Genomic DNA, 22,652 nt, shown 5'->3' on the forward strand with positions numbered 1-22,652 from the left:
ATTAAAACAAATATACGTTTTTTTTTAAAACTATTTTTTAGGATTGATTTGAATTTGAGAATTCACCAACACACGTTGGCTCAGTTGGTAAGGAACGGGCCACTTCCCCTCAGAAGGTTGTGTGTTCGATTCCCACTGCCGATGTGAGGACGGTGTTGGTGGGTGATCTGTAAGTACCTCTGTAAGTGCCCTTTGGGCCCGGAGGCCTGCCCTGACCCTGGTGGTGACCGGAGCCGAATCCACCTAAACTTTTTGTAACCAAAAAAAAAAAATTTGAGAATTCAGTTGCCTTTAAAAGAGAGGTATCGGTTACTACATAAAAGAGAGAGAGAGATCGATCAGTATCTAGCAAATCCGAAAGCAACATGTTCAAAAAGACGTTTAAAGAGGTATTACCCCTCCCCTTTTTGTTTTTGATTATATAATAATAAAGTTGTAATGGTGTTTTTATATTATTAAGAGTTGTAAAATGGTGTGAAATGGTATAATACTTTTCATTTTTATCAATATTATAGCCTAATCACCGTGACGAGACTTCTGATTCCTTGATGATTTCCAATCCTCATGCGTTTGATTGCTGCATTTGTTTTGCATTCTTGACTATCCCTGTGTTCGAGGTATGCATGTCAATTGTTATTCAATATTATTGTTTTTAGTCTTAGAATAATTAATTAATTTGTTGTCATATTTTGTGGTGATTGATTTTGATACACCTTTCATATTTTGAGGGAAATTTTTTTTGAGAATCATGTGGAAATGATTAATTTTATTGGTTCGATCCCATGAGTGGGTAGCCTAAGTTTCTATATTGAACGCATAGTGTCAGACACTCATACATATGCTACAACACATGTTAGATAACTCAAAATATTGGTGATTTTTTTGCCTCTGCGATACTCCTAAACATGTTTAGTTTTCTAAACTTAAAAAGCTGAATTATAATCTCTAATTGAAAATGAGTACAACTCATGTGTATTTTTGTTATAGAATATGTGAAAATGTTAACAACAAGATTTAAAAGACCTTTGTTGTGAAAAAAATCACTTTTTCAACACATTATTATATGATGTACTTTTGCTAAATAATATTTCAACACATAAATGATAAACTGGTTTGGTAGAATGAGTGAGGAACATAGGGTTTAAGTGATAACTATGATCGGGAACAGGCCGACTGCCCGACAGATCTCGACGACATGATCTATTTAAAGCCTAACCCCACTCGCCTCCTTGATAACAAGGATAGGCTCAGGCGTTTTGTAAAGTCTATTTCATTAAATAGAGCATCACAATGCTTACAAAAAGTCTATTAGACTTGTCAGACCGGTTCATTTATATATATATATATATATATATATATATATATATATATATATATATATATATATATAATATAGCTTTCACTTGGCTATTGTTGAAGCTTTCTTTATAAATTCAGGCCTTCATATGATTTGGTTTTTTAGTCGAAGGCCATTGATGCGATTAGGTCTTCATTGAATTTGATTATTAGTAGCAGACTTGTTCGTGTGATCTTCATAAGATTTGACTTATTTAGTAGTTGATTTATTTATTTTGCTTTGCTAGGCCTTTGTAGTAAAATTAGTTTTCAGGCTTTTCCAGATCTTTAAAAATGTCAGGCTAGACTCAAGGCCTATAGTTCTTGTAGTATGCCAGACTAAGACTTTATAAAGCCTAGTCCGGCTTGAGCCTTTTACACCCCTAGATAAGGAACTCTCCCTCGTAATAAAAATAATTATTAACAACTAACATTCCTCCTCCCATATATGAAAAAAATTAAAATTGAGGTTGTTATACATTTTACTGCATGGCTTGCTATTGCACGAAACCTTTGAAAGAAAATCTCTTTATTTTAATTGATTTTATTCCAGGAAATGTTTCCCAATCTAACTTGCTGATTTTCTTGTATGTCGCAATTCAGTGTGATAATGGTCATGTTGTTTGCTCTATCTGCTGTTCTAAACATGGGACCAGGTGTCAAAGATGTTTTCCAGGCATTACCTTAAAACGATCCAGATCCATTGAAAATCTATTGCAATCTATCAAAATATCATGTCCGAACGTAAAACATGGTTGCAAGGTGAAAATAACTTATAGTGGAAAGAAGAAGCATGAAGAAGAATGCATCTATGTGCCATGTTCCTGCCCCGTTTTAGGTTGTGACTTTGTGACGTCATCTGAAGTGTTATCTAGCCATTTTAGCCATAAGCACAAGGATTCTCGAATTCAATTTTCATATGATAGCCCCTTCTTTGTCACCTTGAAGTTTAATGATGAAGCCATTATTCTTTAAGAGAAAAGTGTTGGGAAATTGTTCATTCTAAATAAAAGAACTAGGAGTGTGGAAAATGCATTCAATATTAGCTGCATTGGTCCTCCCAAATCTTCTGAACCACGCTACTATTATAATATTTTGGTTAGGTCACAGAAATCCAATGCAAAGTTCCACAGTTTTTCTAAGAATGTCCAACGAGTTTCTTTAGAAACTCTTTCATCAGAGTTCCTTTTAATTCAATTTGGTTCTTCCGAACCACTCAAGTTAGAAATTTGCATAACCCCCAAGGTATCTATCTCCTTTTCTTTACCTCACTTGTTCTTCTCAATTAAAGTCTTGATATTTTCATTTTCCTATCGAATTTTAACTCTATCATTTTATATGAAATTCATTCGTTTTTTTTAAATGACTAAAAAGATTGTAACATGTTTTAGTTTTTTTTTTCTTTTTCTGGTGTTATTTATTATTATTGATTAGTTTTGTTGGTAATTGTGGTGTAGATGCAAATCTTCGTACAAACCCTGACTGGAAAGATTATCCCTTTGAAGGTGGAGAGTTCGGATACGGTGGCCAGCGTGAAAGCAAAAATTTGTGACAAGGAATGGTTCATATTGCACCAACATTATTTGTTCCTTGCAAATAAGCAACTAGATGACCGCCACACCATTGATGATTACGACATCCAAGATAAGTCCATCCTTTACCTCGTCGGCGACCCTCATCATGATGACAACCACTCACCCTAGCTAGATAAATCATACATTATTGTTAACATGGAGTCCTTGACTTTTGCATTTCTTGTTTAAGGATTTGAATTTTTCCTTTTTTTTTTCTTGAGCTGTAAAAAGGTTTTTTTTTTTTTTTTTTTTATCATGGATGATTTTCTGCAATTGAAGAAATAGATTCAGTTTTCAAACTTTAGCTAAAACTGTAGAGTTATTCTCGCATGGATACATTCGATCACTCCTGCAATTGACGTTGACAACAAGTGATTAGGAATATTCTAGTTAACATGTTTGAATTCAGGCAAGATTCTTTGCAAACATGTTTGAATTCTTTATCTATTAGTCCAGATTAGGTCTTAGGAGACATCATTCGAGTTACTTGTTGTTGTTTCAGTGAAAGCATCAACGCTATGAAATTCAGTTGCAAACATCTACACGTTTTAATTTCTAGCTGATGATGATTATGAGGTCTTAGGCCTCATAAACCTTGACAAAACTGTTGAATTGTTATTTGTCATCCTTAAATAATTTTATGAAACTTTCTTTCACATGGTGATGATGATTTCTTCAAGGGAGGGAGGGAACATTAATTCTATTCTAGTGAATGCATGTTTTTGTAAACTTAAAATACAAAGAACCAAACCTCACCACTGCCATGTAGCCTCCATGTATGCTGGTACAATCATGATATCTTTCGTCTCCTCACAACCATCTGCAGCCACTGACGCGATCAGACGTTGTGGTATGCTAGGTTCGATTTTTCATTCACTACTCTGATCCTATTGCTTCATTTCCACTGATGCTTGATGTTATATTGTGGTTGTTTACCCCGGGTCTGGATTTGATTCTTTACCCCTTTCTATTTCATCTACTTATAGTGTTGCAGTTCTAGTTGGTTCACAATCTACACCTCATTTGAGTTAAAAAAACATTATCTTTAGATGTATTTGTTATCAAATCTAATTATCCCTTTAATAAAAAAAATCTACTTATCCCAAAAAATTGCTTGTAATTATGTGTTATTATGTGTTTTATCTATTTCCTTTTCATGGGATATATTTTTAAGATACTTAACATAGTTTTAGTAAACTTAATTTAGAAATTAATTGAAGTATCAATATTGTGGATAACTTATTAATCAGATTAGAAATAAAAATTAAATGAATATTTACAATGTTTAGTAAAATATACAAGTGTAGTCTGTAGACAGACGTCAAAAAATTTCATTTTCTTGTTTAGCTTTTAGCTACAAACAGAATCGTAGCTACAGACAATTACAGACGGCCAGAATACCAATGAACCTTTAGCTACAGACAGTTGAGCTATACAACTTCCCATTCATCCTTGATGACAATACTAATAGTATAGTCATAAGAATATCTTAGTTGGCATAGACATTAAAATATGTATAGGTCGAGATTTCAAACCCAAAATTATCCACTTGTTTATTTTAAGAGGTGAAATAATGGTCGTTAAACTACTTAAAAAGAGAAGGGATCCATTGACTTCAAGCGTAAGTGTATTGAGTTACTCCAAACCTTAATCCCTTCATTTAGTTTTAATCTAATGGTTCAAATTAATTATTAATCATCTAAAGAGAACCCTAAATTAAGTTCTCCCACACTATTTCTCTTCCATACCTTTGTTTTTTTTTCTTTCTGCATTTGACGAAAAATCCAACTCCTCCCTCGTTTCACTCTCATTTTTTGGATGCTATCATCACCCGTTTTCATTCATGCATGAGTTCTAGTAATAAATTTTAGTTTTCATTTGTTTTTTATTTTCTTCTAATTTCCCTGCAATTATTTAGAAACAAAAAAAGGGATCTTTAATTTAGACACAATTCATGTTTTAGATTGTTTAACTTCCAATTCGTGGTTAATTAAACCTCCAATTTTCAAGAATAAATAAACCGATCATGGTGTTGTTCTTGTTTCTAATCAGATTGCTCATGGCGTGATCTTTCTATCAAATACACATAAAATCTATAATCTAGAAACTGATAGAAGAAAATGGAACCCATGATTGTCGAAATTGATGGAATATCTGATTTGTATCCAAATAAAAGAAATATTGATGCCATGAAAAAATTTGATTGGATAAGCACAATGTGAATGAATGGAGTTAGGTATCAGCCATATCAGCAACTTGCGTTTAAGTTTTCTGGGAAATAAAGAGAAGAATGTTTAGGAGAAATGAGACATAAAAAGGGTCACATGAGTAGTAATTAAAACCATATTAGCACCCGTCGGATTAAAATCAAATGGAGGGTGAAGATTTGAAGTAACTCTATTGAGTTACTCTTTGAGTCAATGGATCTCTTCTATATATATAATTTACAAGAGAAAATTGGATCAACAAAAATTGATGTATTTAGTTTAAAATTTGGACAACATATTAAGTTTTGATGACCCAACTTTTTCTTATATACATAATCGGAGAGAGTATAATATGAGAAGATATATAAAACGAAATACAAGAAAAAAATATGGATAGACGGTAATATAATATAATAATATAATATTAGTGTGTCTTTCCGCTAGGAATAGTAATAATATAATATTTTTGAAGGGACAATATAATAGAATATGATTGGTGGACTGACATGGGTAGACCATTTCCATTTGATTGTTCAAGTCAAGCCAGTCAGTTCAGCATGTCTTCAGTCAACACTGGTTTGATTGTTCAAGTCAAGCCAGCAAGCTCGGCACGTCTTCAGTCAACACTGGATTGATTGTTCAAGTCAAGCTAGTCAGCTCAGCACGTCTTCAGTCAACACTAGTTTGATTGTTCAAGTCAAGCCAGCCAGCTCAGCACGTCTTCAGTCAACACTGGATTGATAGTTCAAGTCAAGCCAGCCAGCTCATCTCATCTTAACTTAATACCACGTGTCATGTACGGACGATCATCACATCTCAACTCCACGCGCCTAGTATGGATGAGTTGCTTCCTAGTCCACGTGTGGCCGTACTCAAAGCAGGAGGTTCTGGATCACATCTTAATGGGCCTTGAATGATCACAGAAAGGCCCATTAAACCAACACTTTGAGGACTATAAAAGGAGAACAGTGTATTATTCATTTACTTCTTAAGAGTGCTCTTGAGACTCCACATAGGACGTTTCACGTGAGCAGGTCACCTGTTGTAATTAACTTGTGTTTACATACGTGAACAATTGGATACTCATGTATTTAACTCAAAAAACTCAAAAATAAAAACTAAAAAAAGTATGGAGAAATATATCCTTTATTATAAAAGCTCAACTTGATGTGCTGGCACTTTTGCCCTAATCTCTCCCTAATTTCCCTCCTAATCCCATATTAATTGCTAGCCTAAACTGCCAACCACCCCAGTTAATCTCAGCCGTTGTATACCTGACGTTTCATATACATACATCAACCAATCAGCTCTTTTGCTTTTACTATTCTCCCTCTATATTTCCAAAGACTCTTCTGGAATACCAATCCCCAACACAACTTCTCTCCCTTCCCCTTCGGTTCGAAATTCAAACCCTCTGTTTGAAGCTGCGGTTTCCTCTTCTCCATTAATCTATACAAACATAGTATTTTAAGTAGCTGTTCATATTTCCAGGTATCCGAATCCATCACTCCTACTCTCTTATGCATACAGATTTATTGAAAACATCTCAAAAATATTTGTTCCATAGTTAAATCTTTCTCATCTCATCTCTATGACAAATGGGTTTGATTTCTCTTCGTAAAAAAAATCCAATCAGCTTCTCTCTGGTTCGTTCATAGTGAACCCAATCGCCATCTCCAAACGGTAAGCCCTTCTCTCTTACACGAATCCTATTTTGCGGTTTTCTTTTTCTTTACAAATTAGTTGTTCTTTTTCTACCATAGAAAAAAGACATTGTTGCATTGTTTCATTCTTGAGAAATGTAATGGTTACAACTTCATATTGGCTACTTATTTGTTTGGTTAGTGATTATTTGCATGTTTGCTTGGATGGGGAGGATGGACATCTATATAAGGAAGCTTCAAAATGACCAGTTTTTTTAACCTAAATGTATGTTATATTTGATGTCTATTTTATTTACTGTTTTTTGTTTTTACATCTGTGAAACTAAGTAGCGCCATGGCTTACGTTGCTTTATGTTTGAATTCATTGTTTTAGTTTTTATTGTTCTCAGGTTTTAGGGTAAATGTCAATGAAAAATATTGTCCTTCTCTTAAGTATTCTTACATTATTGATATGTAGTTAGTACTATTTCAGGCTTCATAAGAAGATAATAATCAGTCTACATCTGCCTTAATTTTAGGGTGTGCTACAATTGTTAATGGCTTTGAATTTTGATTGTTTTTCAACTCTGTTAAGTTTAATTTAAAATTAAATTAGTTGTGATACCTTAAATTTTTTAGAGTTGTTTTTGAAAATCTATATAATTAAAGTTTGGCATGTATGCATTCGTTTTGTCCACTTTATTTTTGAGAGCTGTTTGGTGCTGAGTTTTTGAGAGCTGTTTTTTGTGCCCCACTCTCGGCCTGTCCTGTGTGTTTTTTGCTAATTTTCTTCTGGTTTGTAAGGAAGGTTTGTTATTTACAAGGATGTCCAGTTTTTGGTGTGCTGCTTTATTCATTTAGGGGCTGAGAATGAGGAAACTGCTATTGGAGTTGACATACATGCGCACAAACTTTAATTGGAATAGCTACATCTTATGTAAGAGGAACTTTCATTTGGTTTGAGCATTAAAGATTACTTTAATTGACTGCATTCTCTCTGAGCAAACAATGCATACATGCCTCAGATTTAAATAAAGCAGTCTGGCTATTGTTTAATAGAGATTCTATAAATTAACTGAAAGTTGAAATTAACTTGATAGTTGAAGAGTTTCTTCCTTTGTTTGAATTTCAATTTATTCTCCTTTCTATTTATCATCTCCTCACAAGGGGTTGTTTGTATGTGGGCAACAGATGCCTATGGAAACCTATAATCTTACTATATTATAATAAGTTTTAGTTCTATATTTATAACATTAGCTCTTGAGTAGTTTTTGCTGTAAGTTAATTGAGATACATGGTAAAAGAAGTGTGGTGAAATTGGCAAACCAGATTTATGATTTGCTATAAGGCTGATAGTACATGTTTTGTCATCATCCATAAGTTTTGATTAAACTATACCTATAAATGTTGTGATTATGTTTAACAAATTTAATTTTTAATAAATGTAATTGTACTCTTTTAAGATCATGTATATTTTGAATTCTATTTACTAATAACAACTTCAGTGTTGTATGTTAAGGTTCAATTTATTTAGCATGATTAGTTAGGAGAAGAAAAACAAGGAAAGAAAATGAACCATTTGATAACATGATTACTAACAGATTGATAAACTATTCATGATTTCACCTATGGGGCTTTGTTTCGATTGTCATATTTCATTTCTGTTTGTATCTGATCATATTTAACTTCTTTTACAGCTGATGCTTATACTTATCTTTGTGTCTGCAGGACCTTAATCAATGGAAAGTGAAAGACAAGGTAGAAATGAATTTTTTTTTTTTGAAGAAACCAGAAATGAAAAATAATAGTATATGGATCCTTTCATCAATGTACTATTTTAAGCATAATTAGAGTTTTTTAAGAGCATTGAATGGTAGCTTTGAATGTTATATCAAAAATTCAATTAGAATATGCTTTTGTTCAATCATGGGTTCTTCGGATGACCACTGCATAAATTGGCCTCTGCTATTTGTATTTGTCTCTTTAAAGTAGTTGGTTTTGTTTTGTTTTCGAGATAGTTAAATAAACGCCTTCAATCAAACTCAATTCTTGCTTAGATCATTATTGTAGAATATCCATTTTGATTCTTTATCATACTACTTCGATTGGATACTATGTTTTAATATGTTATAACTTATTCGTTTATATTTTTCTACCTGTCTAATTAGAAAATTGTATCTTATCTATTCAAGAACCTTAGTGTTGCTTTGAGTATAAAGAAATAGTTCTCACTGAGTTCAAATTGGCATGCTCTTTTCTACAAGGAAAATGTTCCTTCCTATGCTCTTTTCAATGTCATTTTCACTAAAAATGGCGTCTGCTCAAATCAATAACATTATATTTGATTGTCATCTGGTGGATGTTAGATTATATAACTTAATATGTTAATAACAATTCAATATTGGTTGTAAAAATATATAACAGTCTAAACTACTAACAGACCCGTGCGATAGCACGGGTCAAGAGTCTAGTTAAATAGTAACATGAGATATGCTACAAACAAACACTCTAACAGTTGCCATTCGACACACGCTTGTGTATGCTGCCACGTCTTAAAATTTTCTTAACCCATTACCTGTTAACTTTTTTTGGTTACAACTCATTACCTGTTAACTGGTTGGACAAGTTTTTCTATTTTTTAATTTTCTTATTTAATTTTTTTACAACTTCACAAAACTTGGAGAAACCTTGCTCCTTAACCATCAACGTACACTTTGATCCATGAAATCAAACTTAGTACACGGAAACGAAGACGAACATTCATCCTAATTATCTGTGCCTTGAAATCTATTGAAATTCCAATCACCACCACCGGAACCTCCACCTCCGCTTCAAAAAACCCTGTCACCGCCATCACCTAAGAATTGATAATCACAAAGGATGCCGTGACTTTTGACGGCGGTGACTGTAACGGAATCGGGTCATCACAAACACAAATTCAAACAATATAAAATTGGAAATCCCAAAACAACAGAAAAGAAACACTAAAATAGTAATTGAAAATTGAATGAAAATTTGGAAATGGAAGTTTTAAGGAAGGATATATGTATTTGAGTCTGATAGGTTGAAGATGATGATTTCTGCAAAAATGTGGGAGAGTTTCACGTGGTAGTGGTGCTGGGTAAAAACTTGAGCAAGTCTTTTTTACGGTAACCTAGACAACCGGTAGCCAAAAAACATGCTTAAAAAGAGGATGACGTGGTCCAATAAGAGAGAGAGTGACAAAGGGACGCTAGCATTTCTCATAGTAACATTAATTAATAAATCAATCGAAAAAATAATAATTATTAACGGACAGGTCATATTTTTTTTGGCAAAGTCCATGCATGCGTGGCCATATTTTGCGTCAAATATGGTTACATTTGATAGAGACATTCTTTACTCAAAAGCACCAAAGGACAGATCGTTTGCGGCCAAAAATCATTGACAATGAAATTGCCTATATTTTCTAATCTTTTTTCTTTTTTGAAGGTAATATTTTCTAGTTTCTACGTGAATCTTTTGTTTTAATAGCTTGATTTTATTGTACTAGAAGAACGTGATTATGCTTTACTCAAAAACTTGATTTTGATTATGTATTTGTTTTTATAATCACTATTAGGCAAAAGATGAAAGGGTGACATTCACCAAAGACAGTGAAGAGATCGTTTATTCCGCAAAAGATTGCTGTTATTGTTTTCAACCCTTAACTATTCCCGTCTTTCAGGTATGTATGTATGTGTGTGTGTGTCTATATATATATACATATATATATATATATATGAGAAGAGTTAATTTTTTATCATATATGCAATATGTTTCTTCTCATTAAATTTGATACTTTTTCTAGTATATTTCAAGTTTGTATTCGATAGTGCCTGCAATACATTTCTCCTATAGTGATAAGAGAAACCCCGTTGTGTTGCATTGCGTTGCGTTTCGTTTCGTTTTTTGAGCAGCACAGCTAGAGATCCACCAGTTTAGGACTCGTAACATACACAGTCACGTCCTGAATGGACAGTTGGAGGGTGACTCCAGTTGCCGATAAACTCTGATACTGTTCAAGAATTATTTATTTGCTTCACATTGGGTTTGAGTATTAGTAACAATGCACTTCGATAAATAAGTATGAATGTCTTTAATTTTGTACATCCTTCTATTTTTCAGACTTTATACGTGTATGGTATGAACTTTGTTGTGTATATTTCCGTAGCATTTTGGGTGCCAGCTGTAGTCTGTCATTGAGTACATAGATCTTGAGAAGAATAAACTTAAAATGACTACCTTTATGTTGTTTATACTTTTGATTGCATAACTTGCTGACAAGCCTTACATAGAAATGTCATATCATATTTTATGCTATTCTAGCAATTAGTTGAAAGTCTAATCTGATGATTTACTTTTTTGTTGCAATATAGTGTGATAATGGTCATATTGTTTACTCTATCTGCTGCCCTAAACTTCGGAACAAGTGTCACAAGTGCTCATTGTCCATTAGCTCAAAACGTTGTAAAGCCATTGAGAATCTATTGCAATCTATCGAAATGTCTTGTTCGAATAGAAAATATGGTTGCAGGGAGAAAATAAGGAATCATGAAGAAAAAGGCATCTATAAGCCATATTACTGTCCCCTTTCAGGTTGTGGCTTTGTTGCATCATCTAAAGTGTTGTCTGATCATTTGAGCCATAAACACGGAGATTTTATTATCAAATTTTGTTATGGTAAATCATTCGTGGTCTCTTTGAAGTCTAATGATGAAACCGTTGTTCTTCAAGAGGAAAACGATGGCAAACAATTTATTCTGAATAATAGTACTACGCATTTAGGAAATGCAATCAATATTTGCAGCTTTGGTCCAAATGCTTATTGGTCTGAGTATAGTTATGATATATTGGCAACGTCTCAGAAATGCAAAGTGAAATTACACTCTATTGTGAATAGTGTCCAACGGGTTACTTTAGAAAATCTTTCATCAGAGCTCATTGTGATTCCATTTGGTTCTTCTAAATATCCCGAGCTAGAAATTTGCATAACTTGTGTAACCTTAACGGTACCTCCCATATCCTTTCATTTGCATTGCTTATTTTCCTATTAAAGTCTTATTATTTTATCTTATGTTCTGAATTTATAATCTAACATTTAATCTCAAATTCACTAGTTATTTTCTATTTTTTGATCAGTTCTTGAAATATCAGTCATAAATTTTCTTTTATTGATATAATGGAAATTGTGGAGCAGATGGAACTATTTGTTAAAGGCCTGGATGGAGAGACGATGACCATTAAGGTTAATAGTTCAGACATGGTAGTCAATCTGAAATAGCAGATTCTTTACATGACTGCGATCCCAGTCCACAACCAACGTCTGATCTTTGCTGGTAAACAACTAGAGGACGACCGGACCCTTGCAGATTATAACATCCAAGGTTCGTCAACCATCCACGTCCTCCTCCGCCTCCTTGGGGACTAGAAGACCACCACATCATCGCTGATTACTACATAGAAGAGCAGACAATCGTCCACCTCATCGTTTACCGCCGTTGGTGACCCTTATCATGAATACAATCACTCTACAAGTAGAGAAATCATTCATTATTGATAACATAGAGTCTTTGTTGAAGATTTGACTGTTGTTCTTTTTTGTTTTGTTTTGAGTTGTATACTGATTATTTTTTACTGGGAGATGATTTTTAACAATTGAGGAAACATATTTACTTCTCAAATTTTGCTGAAATCGTTCAGTAATTCTGACATAGAGTGGCTCCTGCCCTATAGCCTGATTGAAACATAATTGCAGCACCAAGGAATCATTTGATCGATATGAATCAACTAACTTGAATCCATTTCCCGTGTCTGAAATAAATGTAATGAACTGCAAGAGTATGTATGGTTACAAAGTTTGATATATAAAAGGATTTGGAGGCCCTATACAGTTTGCCACTGAGTCATCTAAACTTATTTGTTTAAATTCTTCATTTCCTAGTGCCGCTTCTGCATAGGAGACTGAAACATCAAAACTAGAAAAACTTTCAGTGTCGATCATGCATATGCCATGAGTGATAAACTAATACACTCTTCATTTATTTCTTCAAAAGAATTCTGTCCCTTGAAGTCCTAAATTTACAGTGTAAAGCTCTTAATGCAATCCAACTGTAGTTCAAGTAACATTTCCAATTTCCTTGCAAGTCATATACTTAAACCTTCAATACAAACTCTGACACAATGAACCAATGATGCCACAATGTGATTTCTACAATTGGTACCGATTCAAATTTAATAATTAATTGATGTATGTCTATGAGCAGAGTTATATTGATATGATGTTTCATTGTCTTAATTTAACCGTTAAAATAATTTGATTGAAACATTTAAGAGTAAAAAAACTGTATATTTGATAATGATAGGTCTGTCAGTTATGTTGTTAGTTAGTTATAGCATATAAATCGAAAGAAAGTGGTAGAGAATGGAATCTTGTCGTTTGAGTAATAGGGCTTTATCGCCTTGTTCTGTAATCAAAGGGGTTTCTTTCCCTTTTTTCCAGCAACAGGATACATATTCTATCAGAGAATTTATGAAGCCATGAAATGTTGGTGCTAGGCGGATTTGTTTGCGTCCGTCACCATCCTTTTAGCATAAGCTCACTATTTTAGGCTTCAACAATGAGTGTTGGGCTCCGTTGTCTGCCAACTGTGAATACTACTTGAACAATGAAAACATAGATCAATACTATCTTCCAAATCTTTATCACACAGCGCGCAATTAGTAGAACAATTAACTCCACAATCTTGTAACTGTAGTATACTTGGAAGACAATTGCGACAAGAAGTTTTTCACCTTTGGTGGAACCTTTTTGCACAAAATAAGATACCATCTCCCTGCAACTTAAAAGTGAGTAGCATCAACTCTCACCAATTCTATGCTTTTAAGCTTCCATAGAAGGATGGATTGTGCTTAATTTTTGTATTTGATCTGCTACTTAACCAATTCTCATCCCACACAAAATTCTGAATCATCACTAGTGTACCTTCATCGAGAAGGGGGGTTAGTACTCCGAATGCTTTCCACATATAACTGGAGTTATTGAAGTCTAGCATCAAATAAATAACTCGAAAAATATTTAGCTTTGAAAAAATAAGCACTAAAAATGACCTTTTTTTTTTGCCAAAAATATTAATAATATTGTTTTGTACCAAAAAATCTGTGTACATTTATACTACGATTTTTTTTAGAATACAAAAGGGCCTAAGCCGAAAAAATGACAACAATTTCTAATCAAACAAGGTGTTGTCACACCAGCATAATCAACTGAAAGATGCAAACTAATATGTACCGGACACCGTTCATAGATGATTAAAGAGGAGCCACCATCACACACCAAATTCACTAGAACATCTGCACAAGATTTTGCTTCTCTAAAGGTATGACAAATTCAAACCTCCTAATTTAGCTCCAATTTTTCTTCTAATATTTGATTAACAAACTCCAATTTATGAAAGTCACACTCTCTAGCTATCTTCAAACCTTAAATAAAAACTCCCCGTAACTCTGCTACAAATGCACTGCACACTCCTAGACACTTTGAAAATCCACATATATCCACTCACCTCTATCATTAAGCAAAATTCATCCTTAACCATACACACTATTAACTCTAGTAGCTCCACCTGTATTTAGCTGAATCCATCCCATCGTTAGAGGTTGCCACCCAATGTTCTCCATTACCGAAGTGCTATTATCCATCACTTGTTGCTTGTAGTAAACTGAATCATATAGGTGAACTCTTTTGCTAATTTCCATCTTGAACCTTTTTGTTTCTTCAATTCCAAAAATTTGCCCATGTCGACTAAAAATTTTGCCCATGTGAACTCTTTTTACCATTATATAAATTGCAACTAAAAAATTACACACCGACTAACTACTTTTTGGTTGGTGTATTTTTGAATAAAATTACGCATAACAATTTGATATATATTTTTTTAAAGTAAATCTAAAGCAACGCCAAAATTATAGAAAAAATGATATTAATTATCTTTTAGTTGAAACTTTTTTTTGTTAAAAACATCCCTTAGTGATCTTTTTAAATTAAAGTAAGTATTTTACAATATATAACATAGTAAAATGACTGAATATGCAATTTGGTTCTCAAATTTACATGCATTGGTCAATTTTGTCCCTTAATTTTTTGAAATAGGCAATATTCCATGAATTTTATAAATGTCACTCACCGTTAATAGTGTTGACATGTCAGCTTCCACGTGTACAATGACAAATTTGATCGAAAAAACTTGTGAATTTTTTTTGTATTTTTTTAAAAGAAAAGTCAATATAAATTGTTACACTATCAAATCGATCCTGAATTATGTCACTCACTATCAAATCGATCCCTAAATTATTTATCTTATCTATCAATTTGATCATTTATATTGTCAAATAAATGCTAAAAACTAAAAGAATGTGAAGAACCTGTGAGGAACAAGTTAGAAATAACAGTTAAACATTATAGTTTCAACACCTTCTAATAAATAACATTTAAACTTAATGATTAATTCTTTGAGGAGTCAAAATTGATTCTAAAGTTGTAAAATTTGGTTTTGATATATGTCCGTAGAATTTATTTCGCTAATGTTCACTTTTGTAGTTTTGTTTATGACTTTCTTTTCTTATTTTTCATTTTTTTTTTGTGTATTGTTTAATTAGCCACAAAGTGCTGATATATCTTTACTAAGTAATACACTTGATGGGCTAACCTCTCAGTTTAAGTCTCACAAAGAGCCCTTCGTTTTTAGATTTGATACAAACCAAACTATTTCAAAGGAATTGGGTTAATGCAAATACTGATAATTTAAACTCTGAAGTGAAAAAAGAAGAGTTAGACTTCTGTCGAAAAGCTCCATACTTCAAATTAAATTTCCCAGCTACACTTTTAAAAATTGGATAATATGAAGGTTCATTCAAGATTCTGCATGCGATTTTGTGTTTTGGGAAATTTATACTTTCAATGAATTTAACTTATATTGATGTTGTCTTTATTGCGGTACGGAGCAAAATATGAAGGTGACTTAATGGGAATGTGTTACTTTGCTTCTAAAATACTTCCATGGTTCTTCAACATGTAAAACACATGTGCAATTATGCATGAGTAATTGTCCGGTGTTCAATGATTTATGGATGATATTTTGTGTATTTGCAAGACAACCTCTTTTCATTCAAATAGATTTAAAAGTACAATGGTTTTGTTGGTTTGTCATAAACTAAGTAGGAGAACCAACATTTAACACCTTTATAAAATAATAGAAACTGATTTCCAAATGGGACATTCAACGAATGCTCTCATGTAAAAGTCCAAAAAAAAGATTCAATTTTTTTTTTAATATCAAATTTGTCATTAGACACGTGAAAGCTGACTTGGAACTCAACGTCCGAGCTTAATGTCACTCGTCAACACTGTTAACGGTGAGACTTGACGGAGGGACTAAATTGATTGACATTTACAAAATTCAAGAATGTATTGGCGATTCCGAAAAATTGAGGGATGAAATTGACTGGTGCAGACAAATTTGAGGACCAAAATACCTATTCACTCGTAATAAAATATATACAACAAAGTACAATAAAAAATGTGGATAGATTATTATGTTACCGCACATCTTTCCACCAGTAGTAATAATATAATATGATTGGACACACATGTATTAAACTAAAAAAGGATGGATAAATATATTGCAGAAATATTTGGTTTATAAGAGAAAATTGGATCAACAAAAACTAATGTATTTGATTTAAAATTTGGACCATATACATCAACTTTGGTTGACCTAACTTTCTGTTTTATGTAGGACCGAATGAAAAAATATGATAAAATCAAATATATACAATGAAATACAAGAAAAAAAATGTGATACACAGTCAAATTAATGCTTGTCTCTCTGCTAGTAGTCTATATCTACACTTCTATATACAATTGATAAGTGCTCAAAAGTAATATATTTCATGTGTTAAAAGAGGCATTTTTAGTGACTTGTTATGCAAGTTATCTATGGAAAAGCAATCAATTGTTGTAATTTTACCATTTATGCTTTATATGCCTAATTCTACCCAATTTATGCAGGAAATGACAAGCAAGGACCAAAACTCAAGTGTGTGAACCAAGCAAATCTCGCTTACGCGAGGTCATCTCGCTTAAGCGAGATTCCTCCAGGGAGAAGCTCAACCTTCGCTTGCATCTCGCTTCCAAGGTCGCTTGTGGATTTTAGAATCTCGCTTACGCGAGATCATCTCGCTTACGCGAGATTTCTAGGGAACAATTGTAAATTTCGCTCCCATCTCGCTTCCAAGTCGCTCAAGCAGGATTCAAAGGCGGTTTAAGTTTGAAGCAACCTCGCTTACGCGAGTTCTAACTCGCTTACGCGAGATTTCTCTAGGGATCACTCGCTTCTGGCTCGCTTCCAACTCGCTTACGCGAGATGCAACACATCAAGGATCAGGGCTACGTGGCAATACTTTATTGGCCATGGCTAGATATTTTGGTTTCTCGCTTAAGCGAGATGTATCTCGCTTAAGCAAGATTACACGTTTTCAGCCCATTTAAATACAAGTTTTCCCTCTCTCTAGACTATTCACTATTCCATTAAAACATTTTATACATTTCTAGAGAGAGGTTAGAGCTATTTCAAAGAGAGAAACACAAAGCAAGTGATTAAGGAGTAGATTCAACCCTAGATTCATTGAGACATCAAGGATCTTGGCATGGAATCTTCATCTTTCCTTCATTCCTTGCATTAGTTTACATGTCTATGTGTAACTATCACCTTCTTTGTAGTATTGAGGTAACAATCAAGCTATTATGTAATCTTTTGATCTTTTAATATATAAGGTTCTAGCTTAATGATTCAATATTGTTGTTATTCTTGCTTTTAATGCTTTCAAAGAGATTCAAGATGATTTGGACACAAACTCTTGAATCTATAACTAGAATAACAATCTATCTTATGTTATATCACTCTTGACAAGTTTGTAAACCTTTGATAATTACTTGTAATCAAGATTTTAATGCTTTCGGATACTTAATCAGGCTGGACACGGTCGATTAAGTTATCCGATCGACTTTGTTATCTTTTAAGGAATTTGGACACGAATGTTTAAACGCTAACTTGGAAATAACGATGTCGCTTTGGACACGAAGGATGTTGTTGAAATGATTGTAATAATATTGGTTATAAAGCTAGAGTCTGTTAATCGATCGAGAGATTGCTGCTGTTATGCTTGCTCGTTATCTTATACCGCAAGCGAAATAGTTCGATCCCCTCTCGTTTTTACTTTATTGTCATCTATGGATATAGTGTTACAAACAAACATTTTATAAATGATACCTTAATGTGAAAGATTGTGAAAACGCTTATGATATAACGCAACTCCCTGTGGAAAACGATCCTATATATACTCACGTGTACATAGTTATATGACATGTAGAAAAACTACATCAAAATGGCGCCGTTGCCGGGGAGTAGCGTATTTTATATTATAAGTTTTGAAACAATTTTGTCATGTTAAGTCAATTTTGCACAAAATTCTTTCATGCATATACTTATACACTTATATCATTCATTATTTTTGATGCTAACCACCTGGTATAGTCTTGGTAAACTTTGTTTATGCGAGGTACCGTTTCTAAAGAAGACCTTCAATTTGATCCAGAAATAGAGAAAACTGCTAGGTTACTTAAGAAGCAAGCAAAGGAAGCTAAGAGATTAGCCAGGCTGGCTCAGCCGGAATCATCTAGTTCTATTCACTCTCCTTCGGGTTCGGTTCAGACACTTACTCCGGGTGGTTCTCTACACACAACTCCACCATCATCACCGGAAAGGGAAACTATTGTAACTATGGCTAATGAAGATGAGAATGCTCTTCCAAGTTGGGTTAGTCCAAGAAGGCTTGCTAACCTTGGTAATCAAAATGCCAAGCAAGTCGAGTTGAAATCAGGGTTGATAAATTTGATAACTCAGAATCAATTCACTGGAATGGATCATGAAGACCCTTACAAACATCTCACAAATTTCTGTTACCGCCGGTACTCTTGGTATGAAGGAAGATGAGGAAGAACCAATGTTTTTCAAATTATTTCCTCACTCTTTGATTGGTAAGGCTAAGGAGTGGTACTTAGATCAACCTACTTCTTTGATGAAAATTGGCCTGCATTGGAGAAAATGTTTCAAGAGAGGTTCTTTCTGGAGGATAGGCATCTTGAAGCTAAAACATCACTCACAACTTTTTCTCAAGGTCAAAGTGAGTCTCTATGTGATGCTTGGGAGCGATACAAGTCTTTGCTTAGGAGCTGTCCTAAGCATGGTTATGATAGCCAGATGCAAATCTACCTATTTCGTCAAGGGCTTCAAGACATGTCCAAGACGATGCTAGATGCAAGTGCTGGAGGATCTATTGCTTTGAAAAGTCCAGCTGATGCTGTCAAAATCATTAACCAAATGGCTCTCAACACAAGAAAATCTTCTCACAACCGGAATCCTAATCAAAGGAAAGCCGATATCCTTGAACTAGAAGCAAACGATGCAGTTTTAGCTCAAAATAAGCTTCTCACTCAACAAATAGAAACCATGCAAAAGGAGATGAGAGCTATGCCAAAACAAATTCTTGAATCTCTCAAGCAAGAAGGAGGAACATCTCAGGTTAATGCTTGCGAGCTTTGCACGGGAGATCATCCCACCGACTTTTGTCCCACACCCGGTTCTTTCGAAGAAGAGGTAAATTATGTGGGAAACCAACAAAGACCTAACCAACCACAACAAGCCGGAACTTCACAACAAGCTCAAAATCCGGGTACTTCCAACTTCCAAGGAAGATATCCGGCCAACCAAAACCAACAAAGACCTTGGAGAACACCTTACAACAATAACTATCAATATCCACCATCAAACTTCTACCAACAACCTTACCCTCAATTCCAACAACCATTCAATAATCAATACCAATTTCCACCACCAAATAACCCCCAACAACCTAACAATTCCCAAAGCACCGAAGAAACCTTGAAGCAATTCATGCAAATGTCCATGGCTAACCAGAAAAACACCGACGCGTCCATCAAAGGCCTTGAGACGCAAGTTGGTCAGTTAGCACAACAAATGGCTCAAGGTCCTCCGCAAGTGGGAACTTTCACCGCTAACACTCAACCAAATCCTAAGGAGCACCACAAAGCATAGCAGTCAAAAGCTATTGCTACAAGGAGTGGTAGAGTAGTAGGTAAAGGGGTAGGTGTAGATATTGTTGTTGAAGAGAAGGATGATGAAGTTGTCAATGAGGAGGTAAAAGAGAAGTTCGAGGAGGATGTTGTAGAGATAGAGAAGGAAGTGTATATAAAGAATAAAGAAGAATTAGTTGAAAAAGAAAAAAATCAAAAAAGAGATCTAGTGGAACAAGAGGAGATGGAGAGGAAGAATAAAGATGTGGGGAAAGATAAAGGGAAGAAACAAGAAGTTGAGAAGCAAGTGGTGGCTCAACGCTTACCATACCCACATGCTCCATGAACAAAGACAAAGAGCGGCAATACGCAAGGTTTCTTGAACTCTTCAAGAAGTTGCAAATTGATATACCATTCTCAGAAGCCTTGGAGCAAATGCCGGTCTATGCGAAGTTCATGAAAGATATCCTTTCCAAGAAAAGAAGAGTCAACGATGAAGAGACGATCCAAATTGATGCCAATTGTAGTGCTATTATTCAAAGAACGTTGCCTAAGAAAGAGCAAGATCCGGGAAGAGTCACTCTACCGGTAGCTATTGGCACAACACATGTAGGTAAAGCACTACTTGATCTTGGATCAAGCATCAATCTCATGCCTTTGTCCGTTGCCAAAAGAGTTGGTGACCTTTGTATAAAGTGGACTAGGATGATGTTGCAATTGGCCGACAAATCCTTTGCAAAACCACTAGGTATGGCCGAAGATGTTCTTGTAAAAGTGGACAAATTTATTTTTCCGGCTGACTTTGTGGTTATGGATGTCGAAGAAGATGAGGATGTGCCTATCTTAATGGGAAGGAATTTCATGCAAACGACTCGGATGATGATTGATCTTGATGATAATATCATGAAGGTCAAGGTAAATGATGAAGAGGTTACTTTCAACATCCAAGAAGCCTTGAAGTACTCGAAAGACAAGGGTGCATGTTTCAAAATGGATGCAACCGAAGAAGTCATCTTGACTACTCGGAAGCAATTGCATAATAGAACACCCCTTGAGAGTGCTTTGGTGGACGCACTCAATGCTATTGATGAAGACGAAGCAAGAGCTATTGAAGAGTGTTTGAAGGAGCTAAATTCCTTGAAGGAGATTCTTCCTAATCAAGTCATTCTTGAAGATTTGAAAGAAGAATCCAAGGAAGAAGCAAAAGTTGATGACACCAAGGTAGAATTAAATGTTTTACCATCTAATTTGAAATATGTTTTTCTTGAGAAAGATGGTACAAAACCGGTGATCATTAGTAACTCCTTGTCCATCGATGAAGAAACAAAGTTGGTAAAGGTCCTCCAGGCCAACAAGGAAGCGATATGGTGGAAATTATCCGACTTGAAAGGGATAAGTCCATCTTATTGTATGCACAAGATTATGATGGAAGAAAACTTCAAGCCGGTAGCACAACCACAACGCCGCTTAAATCCAAACATGAAAGAGGTGATGCGAAAGGAAGTAGTGAAGTTGCTTGAAGCCGGCATGATCTATCCTATCTCGGATAGTGCTTGGGTAAGCCCGGTTCAAGTAGTTCCCAAGAAAGGAGGAATGACGGTGATCACTAATGATAAAGATGAGTTGATCCCAACTAGAACCGTCACCGGATGGAGGATGTGTATAGATTATAGAAGACTCAATCAAGCAACAAGGAAGGATCACTTCCCCTTGCCCTTCATGGATCAAATGCTTGAAAGACTCTCCGGTCAATCCTTTTATTGCTTCCTAGATGGTTACTCCGGTTACAATCAAATCGCCATGAACCCAGATGATCACGAGAAGACAGCTTTCACTTGCCCCTTTGGTATTTTTGCTTATCGAAGAATGCCATTTGGTTTGTGTAATGCACCCGCAACTTTTCAACGGTGTGTTCAAGCAATCTTCTCCAACTTTATTGGTAAATGCATGGAGGTGTTCATGGATGATTTCTCAGTTTTCGGTTCGTCATTTGATATGTGTTTGAATAGCTTGGATACCGTGCTGAAGCGGTGTATTGAAACTAGCTTGGTGCTCAATTGGGATAAATGTCACTTCATGGTTACCGAGGGTATTGTCCTTGGTCATAAGATTTCTGCTAAGGGTATTGAGGTAGACCAAGCAAAGGTCGATGTTATTGGAAAGCTACCACCAAGGGTGAATGTCAAAGGTGTTCGGAGTTTTCTTGGTCATGCCGGATTTTACCGGAGATTCATTAAAGACTTCTCAAAGATAGCAAAGCCTATGAGCAACCTGCTCAACAAAGATAAGTCTTTTATTTTTGATAATGAATGTCTTTTAGCATTTGAAACTTTGAAAGAAAGATTGACCACTGCACCAATAATCATTGCTCCTAATTGGAATTTAAATTTTGAATTAATGTGTGATGCAAGTGATTATGCTGTTGGTGTGGTCTTGGGTCAACGTAAGGATAAATTTTTTCATGCTATTCACTATGCAAGTAAGGTTTTAAATGAGGCACAAATCAATTATGCCACAACTGAAAAAGAGTTACTTGCAATAGTTTATGCAATGGAGAAATTTCGTTCTTACCTTGTAGGTTCCAAAATTGTTGTCTATACTGACCATGCAGCTATCAAGTATCTCCTTACTAAGTCCGACTCAAAGCCAAGGCTCATCCATTGGATGTTGTTGCTTCAAGAGTTTGACTTAGAGATCAAAGATAAGAAAGGCACGGAGAATC

General features: G+C 34.6%; 1 long non-coding RNA gene and 2 pseudogenes across 5 annotated transcripts; all 3 read left to right on the top strand.

Moving 5' to 3' along the window:
* The first annotated feature begins 270 nt into the window (after window positions 1–270).
* On the top strand, window positions 271–3,322 carry LOC146923673 (E3 ubiquitin-protein ligase SINA-like 7; annotated as a pseudogene). The gene is made up of 4 exons (XR_015009842.1): window positions 271–389; window positions 516–617; window positions 1,939–2,580; window positions 2,793–3,322. The product of XR_015009842.1 is annotated as an E3 ubiquitin-protein ligase SINA-like 7 (transcript).
* Window positions 3,323–6,257: 2,935 nt separating this feature from the next.
* On the top strand, window positions 6,258–8,874 carry LOC146923674 (uncharacterized). Of its 3 annotated transcripts, none has more exons than XR_015009846.1 (3): window positions 6,266–6,799; window positions 6,962–7,696; window positions 8,488–8,528. It is a non-coding gene; the product is annotated as an uncharacterized LOC146923674 (long non-coding RNA). The 3 variants fall into 3 exon arrangements; XR_015009847.1 differs by having other exon boundaries at window positions 6,270–7,045; window positions 7,568–7,696; XR_015009845.1 differs by having other exon boundaries at window positions 6,258–7,696; window positions 8,488–8,874.
* Window positions 8,875–10,751: 1,877 nt separating this feature from the next.
* Window positions 10,752–12,461, top strand: LOC146923675 (uncharacterized; annotated as a pseudogene). The gene is made up of 4 exons (XR_015011176.1): window positions 10,752–10,766; window positions 10,906–10,968; window positions 11,157–11,789; window positions 11,978–12,461. The product of XR_015011176.1 is annotated as an uncharacterized LOC146923675 (transcript).
* Window positions 12,462–22,652: the final 10,191 nt, after the last annotated feature.

Source organism: Medicago sativa, chromosome 5 (genome assembly GCF_051527215.1).
Source record: "Medicago sativa cultivar Bolivia chromosome 5, Bolivia_mono, whole genome shotgun sequence".
Lineage (NCBI taxonomy): Eukaryota > Viridiplantae > Streptophyta > Magnoliopsida > Fabales > Fabaceae > Medicago > Medicago sativa.